This window comes from Heteronotia binoei, chromosome 4, assembly GCF_032191835.1.
Source record: "Heteronotia binoei isolate CCM8104 ecotype False Entrance Well chromosome 4, APGP_CSIRO_Hbin_v1, whole genome shotgun sequence".
NCBI classification, from domain to species: Eukaryota; Metazoa; Chordata; class Lepidosauria; order Squamata; family Gekkonidae; genus Heteronotia; species Heteronotia binoei.
Window position 1 is genome coordinate 120,848,168 of NC_083226.1, and position 17,546 is coordinate 120,865,713.

Genomic DNA, 17,546 nt, shown 5'->3' on the forward strand with positions numbered 1-17,546 from the left:
GACAGCCTTGCGACTGGGGGAACTCCAGGGCTTAGCCTATTCGCTGTGCCAGCTGGGTATGGGCCATTTCCAGATAGCTCTGCCTAGGGGCAAAGGTGGCTCACCCATTATGCAGCAGGGGAAAGGTCATTTGACCTTTGGCCCTGCCCATGCCACTAATTATGTTAGTATCCTTGCCATTCAATGTGTACTAACAAATAAAAGTGGCCCTTAGTTACCCAACCCTTTGTGTCCATCTCTTTCTTCCGTCTGTGTGGGCAACAAACAAGCAAACCATAAGAAGTTCTCACATTTGACTCAATCAGCTTGAAGTCCCTCCCTACACACCTCATTTGCTGACTGCACTGAGGGTAGCTGGTTGGCATTTCACTTCCTCAGGCTAGGTTAAAAAGCTATGCAAGTGGTAGTGGTCAAGGCCAAACTAGTAAGGGCACATTGATAGAGGATTTTGGATAACAGAATGTACATTGTATTTGACTAGATACCTTTTGCCTGCTTAAATTTAAAGGAATTACCATGTAGGAAACCTATAATAGTTCTGCTAAAAAAAAAAAAAAGATGGGGGGGACATTCAGGTGAAATGTCTGGCTCATCAAAGATGGTACACACCATTCTTGAGAATTTTTTTTATCTCTGTAATTCCCAGAATGAACCTGCCTCTTTACCAAACAGGGATGTAGAAAAGACTAAGGCTGGAAACAGATGGGCAGCTTCAGGCGCACCAGAGATATCCCAAACAGTGCCACTCAAACTATGACAGCCAAATCCCGATGAGACACTCCTTCACAATGCACCCATATACCACATGGGAGGCGCTCTGGCATGTTCACAGGGTTGTTGCACACCATCCCCTTAGTAGTTTGGGTTTCTTTTTTCCACCTTACATTTTTAGTAGCCATACGCTCATGTGCACATGTGCTCATGTGCTTTGGACAGGTTTTTTTTTTTAAAGAATACTGGTGACTGCTTAGAGTGGATTGGCAGGTTCACACCACCAGTCCACCTGGTTTGCACACTCCCACTTTCAGATTACCAGAAAGACTGATGGAGTGTGGCAGAAGAATTTGCTACCATTTCTCACGTGGCAGCTATTTGATTAAATCACAGAGACATCTGAGGATTGGGTTATTGTGAGTGCAGTACAGGCTACAGCTGTGCTTGTCTGACCTTGCTTTTTTAATCTGTTTGGGGGCCGTGCCGATGTTGGCTCAAATTGGCCATCTGAATTCAGCCTAAGAGTCTATTAGCACATTGAAGAAGAATATTTGTGGTCAGGTATGAGCTTTTGTGAGTCACTGCTCACTTCTTCAGATAGTGATCTTTATACCCTGCCACATATTTTATTAGTCTGTAGGTGCTACTAGACTTTTACTCTTTTCTACTGCTATAGGCAGACTAACATGGCCACCCTCTTGATCTAGCTCCAAATAGGGATGTGCACCAATAACACTTTGTCTCCTGGAAAAAAGGGGAGAGGAGAAAATGCCTGGATTTGGGGGTTCCTCTCCAAATGTGAATCTTCTGCTGAGCTCACAATTCTGTTTCAGGGAAAGTGACATATCTGCAGCTTAATGAGAAGATTCCTCTTAACCCGCCATAGCAGCCTCTTAAGATGTAGTGGATCTGCCCTTGTTGGACTGGATTTTAATATATATGGATCTCAACACTATTCACTATATATATTAGAATACTGCAAATATTATCATATCAGCCAAATCACTGTTTAATTACTGACCTTCCTTTATATGTTTTGTGCAATAAGTTTAATAGAAAATTACATTAAAGTGATTAATGTGCTAAGCAAGTCTAATGAAAGTAAATATAAATCACATATGAAGGGCAAAGAGATCAGCAGCTATAGAGTAGCAGTGATTAAAAAGTCAGCATATGCCAACATTTACCACATAGCAGTGTGTATAAAGCCACAAATATTCCCTATCTTAAGCCTAAAGTAAACATATGGCATCCACATAACACCCATTAATTTTAATGTGGGTGACTCCCTTGCATCTTAATTTTAAAACTGGAACTGTTTGCTGATGCTTTAAATAATGAATGCATTTAACTAGTTACTCTAATAGTTTTATGTTAATATTTTATCAATGAAATTATAATTGTATATTGGCTTACCTGGTGTCATAGAGGACATTTTCCCCCTCTTATGTAAAAGAGTTCAACCAGATTTCTGCACAATTCTCTTGCAGGAAGACAAAATAAACACTGCATTATAGAATAAAGGATAAAATTTGCAGAGATATCCTTATGGAATGGATTAAAATGAAATGTAAACCCTTATCCTCAAAAAGATACATGTATATATTTCTTAATCAGCTCCCAGAGAAATGAACAGAAATCCTGCTTACAAACATGAAAGAGCTCGGTTAATTTCCTTTCCCAACAACTGACTGCCACCCTGCAGTCAGACATGGCTTAGGGATGGGTCTATACTTTCTGAACTGTAGGAATCCTGTTGGGTTTCCTTGACGGCTGTCAGCTGTGGTTGGAACTGCAGCACTGGTTCTCCTGCCACACCCTTATTCACTTTTGGATAGAGGTGCCAGCATGGCCTTGGCAAATGCTGAGATATTTTCAGAATATTGCCTGGGGAAGGTGGAGTTTTGAGAGGATGTGATGTCATTTCCAGATGACACTCTTAAGAATTTGTTATGATCTCTAATATCATAGAGCAGTGACAGTGGCTCAGAAGCCACATGAAGTTGTTTGACATGAAACCTGTGGCTCTTCTGAGTACCTGTGCCATGATCCAAGAAAGTGGGCAAGGCAGTTGCCTAGTGTGACCTCTCATTGTCTGGAGGTTCCAATAATGAAACAACCACTCCTGGAGGGTCTGGAGGACTGGTGAACTGCAGGCCCTATGGTAGGGATGGAAGTAAAAGCCACAGAAAATTTTGTGGATACTGCTATGTTGTAGGTGTGCATTTAGTGGCACATAGAGGGATAGTATGGCTCTTCTGGTTTCTAGTAATTGCAAATGTTGCTCTCTACTAGAGTAAGAATCATTGTCATAGAGATATGGAGAAATTACTAGGGAGGCCATTTCCTGGCCATTTTCCCACTCCTCAATTTCAAGAAGAAGAGGAGGACAAGATTGGATTTATACCCTGACCTTCTCTACCCAAAGGAGTCTCAGAGTGGCTTACAATCTCTTTTCCCTTCTCCTCCCCACAACAGACACCCTGGTGAGGTAGGTGGGGCTGAGACAGCTCTCTAAGAGCAGAACAGCTCTGAGAGCGTTATGACTGACCCAAGGTCACTCCAGCATTTGCATGTGGAAGAGTGGGGAATCAAACCCAGTTCTCCCAGATATAAGTCTGCACACTTAACCACTACACCAAATAGGCTCTCAGTGTATGCTATTGCTTATATATAGACAGAGATGAGGGTGGAGGTGATAAATGTTGTACAGGATATAGGAATGTCAGCCCAACGCTGGAGGAGGGGGATCTCCTGTTCCCAGGCCCTGACTCCTGTGCTAATCAGGTGACCAGCAGGGGAACTTTTCATGAGCAGGAGGGAGGCCCAGGCTAAGTCATCTGTGATGTTGCATGCAGTGTCACTTCCAATGTGTACCAGAAGTGATGTCATAACACTGATGATGTCATGGCAACATTCTGGTACTTGGACAAAAACTCTATGGTAAAAGTAATTTTTACCATAGAGTTTTTGCCCAAATACCAGAGCTGTAATGCAATGTCACAATGTGATTCCTGGAATTGACATTGGCACAATACTGGCAACATAACCCACACTTCCATCCCACTCCCAGTAATTTCATCCCCCCTCCCCCCGCTGGTGCTAGGAGGGACCTGGCAACCCTAACAGGATCTCTCTACTTGGATCAAATGGTGAATGTATCTGATGGGGTGGGTTAATTTTTTCAAGGCACACTTGGGTCCTGCAAGCGGCAAATCATTGCACTTTTGATAACAGTTTGGGCATCACTGCATTACATATTTCAAAACAATGCAATATTTGTCAGTAGATGGTGGGTAAGTACTAGTAAGTATAGTTGAGTAACTTAGCACTATTGTAAAACTATGCCATTAAAAAAAATAAACCTTTAGCTCTATTGAGTTTCTAGGGCTTCAGTCCTAAAAACATATTCCTGGAAGTGAGCCTATTGACTAAACTGGGACTTAGTTCTGAGTAGAGCTACTTAGATTTCTCCTCAGCAGTCCAGTTCTAAGCCCATTGAAATCATTCTATTTAAGACTACACTTTAAGTTGCCTACATACTTAGTAGGGTTGCCAATAACCTGGAGAAAAAAATTGTCCTTTCCTCTTAATAAATGCTTAATGAGATGTTATTTACAAGGTGACATTGCCCTGACTGGGATGGTTCAGGCTAGCCTAATCTTCTCAGGTCTTGGAAGTGAAGCAGGATCAACCCAGGTTAGTTTTTGGATAGGAGACCACCAAGGAAATCCAGGGTTGCTATACAGAGGCAGTCAATGGCAAACCACCTCTGTCCTCAGCCATTCATTACAATGCCTAGCAACTTGAAGCTGAAAGATTGCCTTATTGGAAAAAGTAATAATTTGAGCCCCTGCTGTAGGAAATGAATGTTGCATTCTTTATGTGGGACAAAAGCACATGGGATATGATTTCTGACTTTAAAAACTCTTTCCAGCTATGCTTAACCACCCCCCCCCCCAGCATGTAACAAATAAACTTTCCCATGTTACAAGTAAAAGGAAGTATAACTATATCTGATATGGAGTGTGTGCATGGGGGTGAAGACATATTTCAAAACATACAGATTAAAATAAATGTAGTCATAAAATAAGACAGGGACGTAAATTATAACATCCCAGAATAGCAGTAACTTATACACAAAGAAGTTATTTCTGAGTTTAGCAGAAGAAATAGTCTGCTCTCAACAAGGGGTAATTGCCTGACAGAGTTTGTCTTTACATCTCACATAGATTGTGTCACTTTGTGTAGGAAAGAGAAATGCACCATATATCAATTCAGGGAGATTTTTGAAACTTTCATTTAAGTTTAAAGACTTCCCCCTCCCCCAACAATCACCTGAAAAAGAAGGGGGAGGGGAACCTTATACACAGTTCAGAACATATCTAATCTCTGCTCTTTTCTTATCATTGAATATCACCTAATACACCACAAAATTTATAAACCAAGCAGCCAAGGGTAATAATAGAAAGGATCCATTTTAACTTGGAACAGCAATTCCATTCTGAAATTTACCTGTGACTGTCACAGGTGATACTGGTTAACTATAAGACTCTTGGATATTAATTAAAGAATTATTTGAGTAAAAGAGTCTAAGGGGCTTTGGTTTGCTGATTTATGTGCAGATGTCATTGAACTGAAAGTAGGGACAAACACATTTTCTTAAAATATTTACTCACTTTTAAAACTAATTGCCCTCAGGCATATTCTTTCATTTGTTTTATCCCTTCCCTCTTGTTATGTCTGGAAACATAAGCTGATGTACCGCATGGTGATCGCTACAGAGGCGACCCCACAGGTCCCCGGATGTAGCTCGCCAGACGCCCTGCCCATCAAGATCTGTGGCGGGAAGTTTGACTGACCAGGATTGGACTGGTCAGACTGGGGGGCAGTTCCGGGTAATGTATATAAGCGGGACCCGGCCTGTGTGTTCCCTCTCTTGTAATGTACCACTGAATAAAGCATGTTGCCTTCAAACCGTCTTGCAACTCAGTACATTACAGTGGCGACGAGGATGGGATCCTAGCCAGGTAACTCCCGAAGAGGACCTTCGCGGAGCTGGCCGGAGACGGAGAAGGCATGCCTTCCAGGGAAACGGAAGCACCAGCCGCCGCAGCCCCCATGGCTAAACCGAGCGGAGCGACGGGTCACCTCGAAGAGTTCAACCCCGCTAAACCGGAAAGGAGGGAGACCTACACGGAGCGGGTCGATTGCTACCTTCAAGCAAACACGATAACGGACGACAGCCGGAAAAGAGACGTGCTCCTGAGCGTCTGTGGAGAGGCCACCTTCGAGATCGCCAAGGGTCTCTCGGCCCCCGCGTGACTCACGGAGAAGACGTATGAGGAGATAGTCCGACTCCTCACCGGGCACTTTCTGCCCCAGCCCTCAATCATTGCCCATCGATTCCTCTTCCACAAGAGGGACCAAGAGACGGGAGAGACGGCAGCCGAATACCTAGCCGCTTTCTGCCAAATAGCGGGAAACTGTAGCTTCGACAAGCTAGAGGAGGCCCTGAGGGACCATTTCTCCTGGGGCCTGAGGGATGAAAGACTACAGCAGAAGCTCTTCGTAAAGGAAGAGCTCACCCTCCAGGGCGCCTTCAACGAGGCCACAGCATTCGAGAGAGCCACCAAAGCCACCAAAGCTTTCAACAACCCAAGGGCAGAAGCCGTCCATCAGGAGACGGCGCAGAGCCACCCAGAGGAGGAGGAGACGCACCAGCTACGCCGCCCACCAGGGATGGGACCGAGAGTGACCCAGCAGCCACGTGCAACAGAGAAACCAACCAGCACCAAGTGCGCAAGCTGCAGGGACCCGCACGAGCGTCGGGACTGCCCTATCGCAACGTGGACTGCAGGAACTGCGGAAAAATGGGCCACATTGCGCGGGCTTGCAGGGCCAAGGCTGGCCACAGATGCTAGTCCACCAACCAAGACTCGACTGAGGACTACTCGACCGCCTCGACCAGCCTGCAGGTAATGAACTTGCCCAGCAATACCCCCAACAAGGTCAAGATATTGATCTAGATCGAGGGAAACCCCTGCCTGATGGAACTGGACTCGGGCTCCTCCATCTCCATAATTTCGGAGGAGTCCCTAAGAAAACTGTGCCCATGTGGCCGGCCTAGGCTGCAACCAGCTGGTTTCATACTACGGGACTTCCAAAAGAACCCCGTACAGATCCTGGGATGGGCCACGGTGAGGGTGGAGTTTAAAAGCTTTAGGGGGAAACTGGATATACTGGTGTTCAAATGCCAGCTCACCACACTGCTGGGCCTGGCCTGGTTCCGTCCGTTGGGAATTCAGATTGTGGGGGTGCAGCAGCTGGGGACGCAAGGGTTTGAGCATGTGTGCAGGGAATTTCCAGAGGTGTTTGATGGGGCCCTAGATGGGACCCTACAAGAGTCCTCCCATATCCTTACCCCTTGACCCCCACGTGCGGCCAATATGGCTAAAGGCCAGGCGGGTTCCATTCGCTCTGAAGCCCAAAATCGAAGCAGAGCTGGACCGCCTCACAGCCCAGGGAATGCTCGAACTGGTTTCCTACGCCACATGGGAAACCCCGATAGTAACCCCGGTGAAGCCTAATTGAGACGTGCGCATATGCGCCGAATACAAGTGCACCATAAACAAGGCACTACAAGATAACCCCTACCCCATCCCAGTAGTCAGTCACATTTTGGCAGCCCTGACGGGGTCAACGATTTTTGGGAAGCTGGACTTGGTGCCAGCAGCTCCCAGTGGGTGCCGATACGGTGGAAGCACAGACCATAGTGACCCATGGGGGGCTTTCAGGGTGCGGCGGTTGCAATTTGGGGTGAGTGTGGCTCCGGGGGTCTTTCAGAGCCTGATGGATTCTCTCCTCAACGGGATCCCCGGGGTGCAACCGTTTTTCGACGACGTTCTGATCGCCGTACCAGACACGGAGGAGTTCAGCAACCGGCTGCGAGAGGTCCTCCGCAGGTTCCAGGTGGCCGGACTGAAAATTAAGTGGGAAAAATGTTCCCTTGGGGTGCCGAGGGTGGAGCTCTTGGGGTTTGCAGTGGATGCTGCAGGGATCCACCTGACGGCGGACAAAACCAAGGCTATTGTGGAGGCCCCGGCCCCCACATGCCGGGCGGAGCTACAAAGTTTCTTGGGGTTATTAAATTTTTATCATTCGTTCTTGCCCCACAAAGTGGCCTTAGCAGAACCCCTACATAGGCTCTTAGATAAAAACGCCCCGTGGGTCTGGGGAAAGAAGCAGGCAGCCGCTTTTCAGGCGGTCAAGGAGCTCCTCATATCCAATAACGTGCTCCACCATTTTGATGAAGCCCTGACGATGGTTTTAGCATGCAATGCGTCATCATATGGGGTGGGCGCGATCCTGGGTCACCGGACGGGAGGAAGGTCCCGATAGCATATTACTCTAGAACCCTGACCCCCGCAGAGCGCAACTATGCCCAGATCGATAAGGAGGCCTTGGCAATCGTGGCGGGGGTGCATAAATTTAATGACTACCTGTATGGTAGACATTTTACGATCGCCACGGATCACAAGCCGCTCCTGGGACTCCTCGCCGCAGACCGCCAGATGCCACAGATTCTGTCGCAGTGCGTCCTGCGGTGGAATCAGTTCCTGAACTCTTACTTATATGCCCTGGTCCACCACCTGGGCAAGGCGATGGGTCATGCAGATGCCCTCAGTCGCCTTCCGCTGCCCTCCATGGATCCGGCCCCGACCCCAGCCCACCATGTGATGCTCATTGAAACACTACCAGAGAGACCCCTACACGCCGCCGAGGTAGTGAAGGCCACAGGGTGAGACAAAATACTTGCGTGGGTTCTCAACTGAGTGGGGAGGGGTTGGCCGGAGGGAAAACAGGCCGAAGACTTCAGGGAATTCACATCTCGCAGGGAAGAACTCTCCTTACACGAGACTCATCCCGGGATCGTACGGATGCTTTTCCTGTGCTGGTAAATGAACAAATCATTCAAACCACCAACCCAGTAATCACTACAACTCAATTAAAACTTGCAAGGCAGGCATAGAATATTCATAAAGACCTGATTCACTGAGGCTGATTCCGCACTCACCTTGGTCCGTGGCAGGCTTTCGTTTCCGTGCTGAGCAAGCTGGTGATTTTGCACCAGTTGCTCCGTGCTGCCATTTTGCGCGGGCAAACCCACAATTTGCCCTGCCACAGTGTAAACCTGAAAAAAAGGTTTACACTGCAGCAGGGCAAATCGTGGGTTTGCCTTGTGCAAAATGGCGGCATGGAGCAACTGGTGCGAAATAGCCAGCTTGCTCCACGCGGAAACGGAAGCCTGCCCCAGACCATGGTGAGTGCAGAATCAGCCTGAATATCAAGCTATGACACACATCTTCCACTTCCTTTCCTCATAGGTATGATCCCCCCCTCTCTTTTTTTCTTTCCTTGTTTGACTGGATCACCCTAGTTCTCTGTTTTCTTCTTCCTCAAGGAAACTATGGCTGTCCTATCCCGTCACAGGTTGATATTTTGCTGCTTGATCAGCCCAGGAACCTGAGAGAAGGATTAAGATTGCCTTTCAACTTAAACTACTGAAATGGCGCTTGAGGCTTTTTGAAATTCAAAGATAACAAAATATTTTATTCAACACAGGAAAGGTCAAGTGAAATCAGGGGTAACATTTCTGAGGTAACTCAATAAAGAATTATGAGGTAAAACAGTACACGCACAGACTTCAGTTCATGTTTTAAGGAATTGAGAATTTCTTAAGCTTTTCACAGTGACTCTAAATCTTTAAGATGAGTGGCTTTTGTTTCAGTGTCCCTCAACACACCAGTACACTTTCTTTGAGTATTCACTGACTGTTTGGGTTTCCAGAAGGCTGGAATACTCTATCTTGTACCCAAAGTCCTTCACTAAATATACCAGTACTCTCTATCTAAGATCTATTCCCTTTTCTTTGCCTAATGACTTACTCTTCTTTGTCAGCCTTCCCAGTATGCTGACTGTGTTAAGCTGCTCTCAGATTCAATTTCTCCTTAGCATTCAGCTCTCAAGTCTTTCTCTGCTCAGCTGATGCTAACCAATCAGATCTCTTGGAGCAGTTTGCCACTCAAGGCTCTCTAGTTCTGTAAGGAATTAACTATTCACAATCCATTACCTGTTTAGCACTTATAAGATTTTAAAGTGCAGTCTGTCACACAAGCACAAAAGGAAAGTTTTGCATCCTTTGTTAAAATTCATAAGACAGAAAATTTTTTAGGGAGTTTGGTCCAGTGTAAGCCAAAATGCCCTCAAAAGAGGTTGGGGAATGGACAGGTGGGCAACTTTGGCTCAAAAAGCCCTAGAATCTATGTATTCAGGATTCCACTTCCAGAAATTATTGCTAAATTTACCAAGGACACTAATTAAGTAAAACAATTATGATTTTATTACAGAAAAATATAGAACACACACATACAAGATAATAGACTCATATAACGTACCTACAGACCTAATAAAAATAGATAGAAATGCATAGAGGTAACATGAGGAGGGACAAACAGGGTGATAATTACCGATCGTAGTGTTCAAGGAAGGCTCCAATGGCAACAAACGAAGACTATGGGGAAGGAGACCCTCAAGTGGCCATCATGACTACTATGTTCTGAAATTAGGGGTCTTTTTCTCACACCAGTGTCAAGGAGGCTGAAGAAACACTTCCACCAAATAGAGGCAGCCCTGTTTTAACAGCCGTATGAATTTGTTCCAATTGTCGTTATTTATTAGAGACAACCTGTGAGGCAAAGCACCCTAACTTCCCTCAAGGGTTAATGTGATTATTAGCAGGTCTGCTTCAGCTTGCAGGTGTCCATACTCTGGGTCTTCCTGTGGATACCATCCTTACCTCTTTCAAGGTCTAATTAAAGAATGTGGTAACTGGTTAATTGTGAGAACCTGTGCTCATTTATGTAACCAGATGAAAGGGGGGAAATTAAGAATGGATATTAACATCTTCTGGAGAGTTCCATCAAGAAGATTCCTGATTGGATTTGAGAAACTACTTGGTGCCAGAGGACAAAAGACTACAATAAGGCTATAGGTCAGAGGAAAGCCATTCTGACTTCAGGCTTGTGCCATGCTAGTATGCCTTGACATGGCATGCTACATCATGATGGTCTGCAACATATAGAATGCTTTAGTCTGCAGCTTGGATTCTTATGCTGCAAGATGATGTGCCATCTAATACCAGGTACTAAATGTATTAGAGAGAAAAGTTTTATTTTTTTATTTCTCTGATGCTAAGCAATAAACACTACTTCATAGAGATATCCTTTTTAAAACTTTTGAATAAACTTTTATATATTTTTTACAAAGGTCTGTACTATTTGTGTGCATTTAATCTCAAAGACACACAGGACTAGATGCTGCTCAGACAAAAAAAGGAATGGTGACCTAAGGGGACCCAGACTGGGGTCTCTGACACAACCCTGTTTTCAGCTACCTGCCCCAAGTACATCAGTCGTTCTCTGTATAATTTAGCTTTTTGAGTAATTTGTGAGATACTTTTAAATGCTGCAGGCTTGGATCCGGTGGAGCATCTGAGTGCATCAGAAAGCATTTTCTGGGACACTTTGGACTGTAGTAGGAAGGGGTGTGTGAAATCTGTAGGCTATGAATGGAAATCCTTCTACCTATGTAAATGCTCCAGAGGATACAAGTCATAGTGCATACATATGTATACTAAAATACACTAACTTCCTTCCAGTTCTTCCTCTGCCCACAGCTAGCTATCCAGATTAAAAATGTATTCAGTATTGTAGCTATTTCACAATATGGTCACAGATCCATGTGAAACTGGACATTTTGGTCAATATTTATGTGTTTGAAATTACTTCAATCCAGAAATGCAAGTTAAAAATGATTAGTAAATTTTAAAAGGAGATGGTTATGTTCTGTTTGATATATATATGATATAAAAGCCAATGCCGAAGTAAACGTCTAGCTGTTTTTGTGGTAGATCCCCCTTATAGCTCTGCAGTGAAAAGGGATCATTGTTTATTATTATTTTTTAAAATGAAAGCTGAGAATTCAGAGGACCTCATTTATATACTGTTGCAACAAGGGCTTTTTTTTCCTGGAAAAAGAAGTGCTGGAACTCTCAAGAAGGAAATGAGAAACACACAGGTGCCCCTCATGAACTTTTAAACATTTTTTAAGGATTTTGTTTCCACTAAGAGGTTCTGGAACTCCGTTCTGTCACATTCCTCCAGAAAACAAACAAACACATAGTTACAGCATTTTAACTGTCTAATGATATTTAATTGCCAATTTTTAAAATTTTTTGAAAAGGGGGGATAGTGTGGGGAGATAGCTGCTTCCTGAATACTGAGGGCAGAGAAAATATGGTAAAATCCACCAATTGAAAGCTAGGGTTGCCATTCCACAGGTCCCAGCTGGGGATCCCTTGGTTTTGGGGGCTTCTGGTTGCCACTGGCTAGCTGGCTGGTGGGAGAAACCCCATCCCCAAACAGCAACATTGCCCTGTGATGTCCCCAATGTAATGACATCACATGGAATTGGTGTAATTGTGTGGGGGATGTCCCGCAGTGATGCTCTGGTTTTTGGACAAAACTCTATAGTTTGAAGGTGATTTTACCAAAACAGAACATTGCTGTTCAGTGTCCCCTACATGATGGTGTCACTTCTGTGTGACATTGTGTTGCTGAGCCCCCAACTCTCAGAAGGCTCCCTCCCACCCCTTGCCAGTGCATCATCAGGACCTGGCAACCCTAGTGAAAGCCCCTGTTGCCCCTGGAGTGTATCAGAAATCACTGCAGTAATGTGGAAACCACACAAGCCTGTCCTCATGTGGGAAACATTGTGGATTATTGGTAAGCAGGAATGGCATTGCCTTCTGATGGAGTCCAGTATAGTTTGATGGAGAGGGGAAGAGTATAGCCATGATGTCACAAAATCTGGTGTGGTATATTGCTTTAGAGTGTTGGATTAAAAATGGGATGCCTAGCTTCAAATCCCCAGTCAACCATGAATTTCAGTGGATGACCTTGAGCCAGTCACTCTTTTTTTGGCCAACCAACCTTACAGTTTTTATGAGGATGAAATGGAACCAGGGAAAACAATTTAGTCTGAGTCTTTTGGTGGAAGGGCAATTTACAAGTGGAATAGATAGAAGGACACATCTTCTTGTTATCTGTCCTGTACCCCTTCAGCCTGGGAGCTAAGTGCAACTTCATCAAAACATCAAAAATGGCCAGGCACCTAAAATTCTGTACTCTTGTCAGCTGTTCAAAAGTCAGTCCAATATAAACTATGGTAGAATTTCAGTATTATTTTAATAGTCTAGGTTTCTTGTACTGCTTGCTTTGGGAGTTCCAGAGGAGAAATATGACTGAAAGTCAAGGACACTTCCTCTTGCTGTACAAAAAAGCTATGAATGAAATTTATCAGTGAAGCTGATTTTCTTTATCAGTGTTCTGTGACAGTCACATCAAATTTGGTATAAGAAATGGAACAGTTCTTATTTAGCCAGGCTTAATCTATATGCTGTTGGAACTCAGTTCAGGCTTGTCATTTTTTTGAAGGAAAAGCACTGTGTTCTTTGACCATTGTGATCCTCATTTCCTTAATGGTGCTGTAGTGCATGTAGTAGGAGTAGTAGCAAATTCTGTAGTAATACAAGTAAAGCACCAGACACTTTGTGAAGGAGTTCTCATAACAAACCATTGACCTTTTTTGTTGGCAAGGTTTTAAACCACTGGCATGATTGTTAAATACATTGATCCAATCCAGTATATATGGAAGTGCTGCTGAAATCTGAGGGACTTCCACATGGCATAACTTTTTGCAGTGTTGTAGGTCAGGGGTGTCAAGTTCATTTGCTATGAGGCCGAATCTGACATAAATGAGACCTTGTTGGGCCGGGCCATGTTGGGCTGGGCCATGTGTGTACCTATTTAAGATTAGGGAGCAGAGATATAAACTTTCTAAAGGACGCAGACAAGCACAATTAAATATATATATTTTAAAACTTAAAATAAAACATGCTTAAAACATTAGCTCTCATCAGGGCTTTTTTTGAGCAGGAACACACAGGAATGCAGTTCAGACTGGCTTGGCATCAGGGGGTATAGCCTAATATACAAATGAGTTCCTGCTGGACTTTTTCTACAAAAAAGCCCTGCGTGAAACAATGGTGATGCCAGGGGGTGTGGCCTAATATGCAAATGAGTTCCTGCTGGGTTTTTCCCTACAAAAAAAGCCCTTGCTCTTGTTGGTCTTAAAGGTGCTTGCTTTGTATTTCTCTCATGGGATCCAGGGAAATGGGCAAAGGAAGCCCTGACTCTTTCCCTCCTTCCCCAGGGGACCAGGAAGGGGAGGAGCCTCAATGAATGGAAAAAATAAAGATTTTATTCCATAGCTCCTGTGTGATTGAGTAAGCCTTGCAAAGGAGAGGGAGAAGGAAACAGACGAGCCAGTTGCTCAGGGGCCTGTTAGGAACCCTCTGAGGGCCAAATCTGGTCCCTGGGCTGCATGTTTAACACCTCTGTGTAGGTGATACTTTTATTTCAAAATATATTATGGGGGGGGTATACCTGGCTCATGAATGAGAACTCTGTTCAGCATGTAGGCCATCTGAAAGTAATAAGATAATTGTAGTAATACCTCTGGAATAGGGAATGGATAGAGATCTGGCCAGAACCCTCTCTTCACTTTTTGAGGGGGCCAGTTCTGTACAATGGTTTTGTTAAAGATGGCTTTTAATCTAAACAAACCAGCCAGCTGGTTGACATTTTGGTTTGGTGATTTGCTAATTTTATAGAACGAATATTGAGTCCAGTGGCATCTTTAAGACCAACAAAGTTTTGTTCAAGGTGTGAGCTTTCATATGCAAGCACACAATGTGTTTAAGCAAATGTGCCTGCATACGAAAGTTCACATCTTGAATAAAACTTTGTTGGTCTTAAAGGTGCCACTGGACTCAAAATTTGTTCTACTGCTTCAGACCAACACAGTTGCCCACCTGGATCTTGCTAATTTTAGACTATATTAAATGTTTTAATTATTAGAATTTTGAAGTGTGGTGGTCTAGCTTAACAATTTTTAAAAATGTGTATAAACTACCTTGGGTTTGCAATGAAGAAACAATGTTTTTAAAAGCATACCCTGTAGTAATATTTACAAATAAACTGAAGGGTGATAAATAAAGGACAAATAACTCAGGGTAACCCATCAGTGTCAGGCTGGTGCAGCCTGTTATAAAGTCTTTGATCCATTGTGTTCAGTATGGTAAAGCTGCAGCATCAGGCCCTTTTGTTAAGATTTTTGCAACAGCTGCCAAATCTATACCCAGAGCCAAAGTATATAAGCAACTCACTGACAACCTTTTCCCCAAGAAGGAACAAATGATATAGATTTCAGAGATAAAAACATCTGAATAAAATATCTCTCATATGCAAATGACAAGAGCACATTTGGAATCAGATGTAAGATTGAAACTTGTTTCCAGAGTGAACAACCGTAGAATTAAATATGAATCACAGTTTCTATCTCACAAAACCTGCAAATATTGTTCCACTTTTATTAGTGTGCAGCAATAACAGGGAACAGGACAATTCATGCTGGGAACTACACTGGTGATAATTCTTAGAACAGCACAGTATCTCTTAGCTCTCTGTAATGACAAGGCTGAAAAACACATTACAGGAGGAAAAGTACACTGTTTTCACAAAGCAGTGGGGAAAAGATGGCTACTGGAAGGTGTGCAGAATTGAGTAGCAAGGATTAACCCAGAGCCAAAGTATATAAGCATATTCAAGTTGTGAGCCGTCCTGAGCCTGCTCCGGCGGGGAGAGCAGGATATAAATCCAATAAACATAAACAATTATTTAATTTTTATTTATGTCATTGAAACCCCTCATTTCTCCCCAATGAGTAGGGTTGCCTGGTCCAACTCAGGAAATACTGGTGGACTTTGGGGGTGGAGCCAGGAGACTTCCCGATTCCCTTAAATAAATAAATAAAAATACAGCAGTGCAGTTCCTTTGAATACAGTCTGCATTTCCTCATCCTCTTTCTTACCTTCAAATGCTTCCCCAGCAGCAGCACATCCACTAAATGAAAGTGAAATTTGTCATACTCTCACAGGTCCCTTACCATGACTTTATTAAGAGACACGCACACACAAAGCAGCCAAAAAACCAACAGCACAGTTTGCAAGCCCACACTGTGGTGATCTCACTGGGGCAATTTACTAATGGGAGTTACTGAATGTCTGTCTGTATTTCAACCAACTTCTTCAGACAAACACAGGAAAATGAAAGTAAGGAACAAAGCAGTCTAGGGTAGGGGTGTCAAACTGTAAGACAAAATGCCCTCAAAACGAAGTTGGAGAATTGTCAGGTGGGCACCTGGCTCACTCAGATTCTTTTTACCTGTGTATACAGAATTACCACGTCCAGAAAAGTAATGCTTAAAGTTTAGGGACTCTAATTAAGTAAACAATTAAAATTTATTAAGAAGAATATAGACTTCCATACAAGAGAAAATACTCATAAAAACACACATTCAGTCCTAGGAAACATAGCTAGAGAGATAGGGGAACATATGGGTAGAGAAACAGGGCGATATTTACCTATCGTAGTCTTCGAGGAAGGCTCCAATGGCAACAAGCGAGGAAGTGGGAGAAGGGACCCGAAACTGATCAGGAATCGGGGATGGATCTATGCAGCGGAAGTTGGGATACTGATAGAAGCACACCTGTGGGTAGCTAGTCCAAGGATTATAAGGACTCTCTTGAGCTCTTAGGGGATGAGAGGTACGAGGGAGGAGGAAGGTGGTCAGCTGGTGTGTGACCTCATGAAAAGGGGAGGTTTCGCAGTGACCATAAGGGCTGGACTACTGCGACAACCAATAGAAAGTTCATTGGTGGCACCTAATTGGGTGCTTGCTCTTGATTAATGGACTTGCCTGGATCCTGGATACCTGAGTGAACTTTCAGGTTGAAATTTGAACTTGTGGATCTTCAAAGTTGAACTTGTGGATCTTCTAACAAAAATCTGTAATCTTTCATTGAAATCTGCCTCCGTTCCTGAGGACTGGAAGGTAGCAAATGTCACCCCCATCTTTAAAAAAGGTTCCAGAGGAGACCCGGGAAATTACAGGCCTGTCAGTCTGACTTCAATACCAGGAAAGTTGGTAGAAACCATTATAAAGGACAGAATGAGTAGGCACATTGATGAACACGGGTTATTGAGGAAGACTCAGCATGGGTTCTGCAAGGGAAGATCTTGCCTCACTAACCTGTTACATTTCTTTGAGGGGGTGAACAAACATGTGGACAAAGGAGACCCAATAGATGTTGTTTACCTTGACTTCTGGAAAGCTTTTGATAAAGTTCCTCATCAAAGGCTCCTTAGAAAACTCGAGAGTCATGGAGTAAAAGGACAGGTCCTCTTGTGGATCAAAAACTGGCTGAGTAATAGGAAGCAGAGAGTGAGTATAAATGGGCAGTCTTCGCAGTGGAGGACGGTAAGCAGTGGGGTGCCGCAGGGCTCGGTACTGGGTCCCATGCTCTTTAACTTGTTCATAAATTATTTAGAGTTGAGAGTGAGCAGTGAAGTGGCCAAGTTTGCGGATGACACTAAATTGTTCAGGGTGGTGAGAACCAGAGAGGATTGTGAGGAACTCCAAAGGGATCTGTTGAGGCTGGGTGAGTGGGCGTCAACGTGGCAGATGCGGTTCAATGTGGCCAAGTGCAAAGTAATGCACATTGGGGCCAAGAATCCCAGCTACAAATACAAGTTGATGGGGTGTGAACTGGCGGAGACTGACCAAGAGAGAGATCTTGGGGTCGTGGT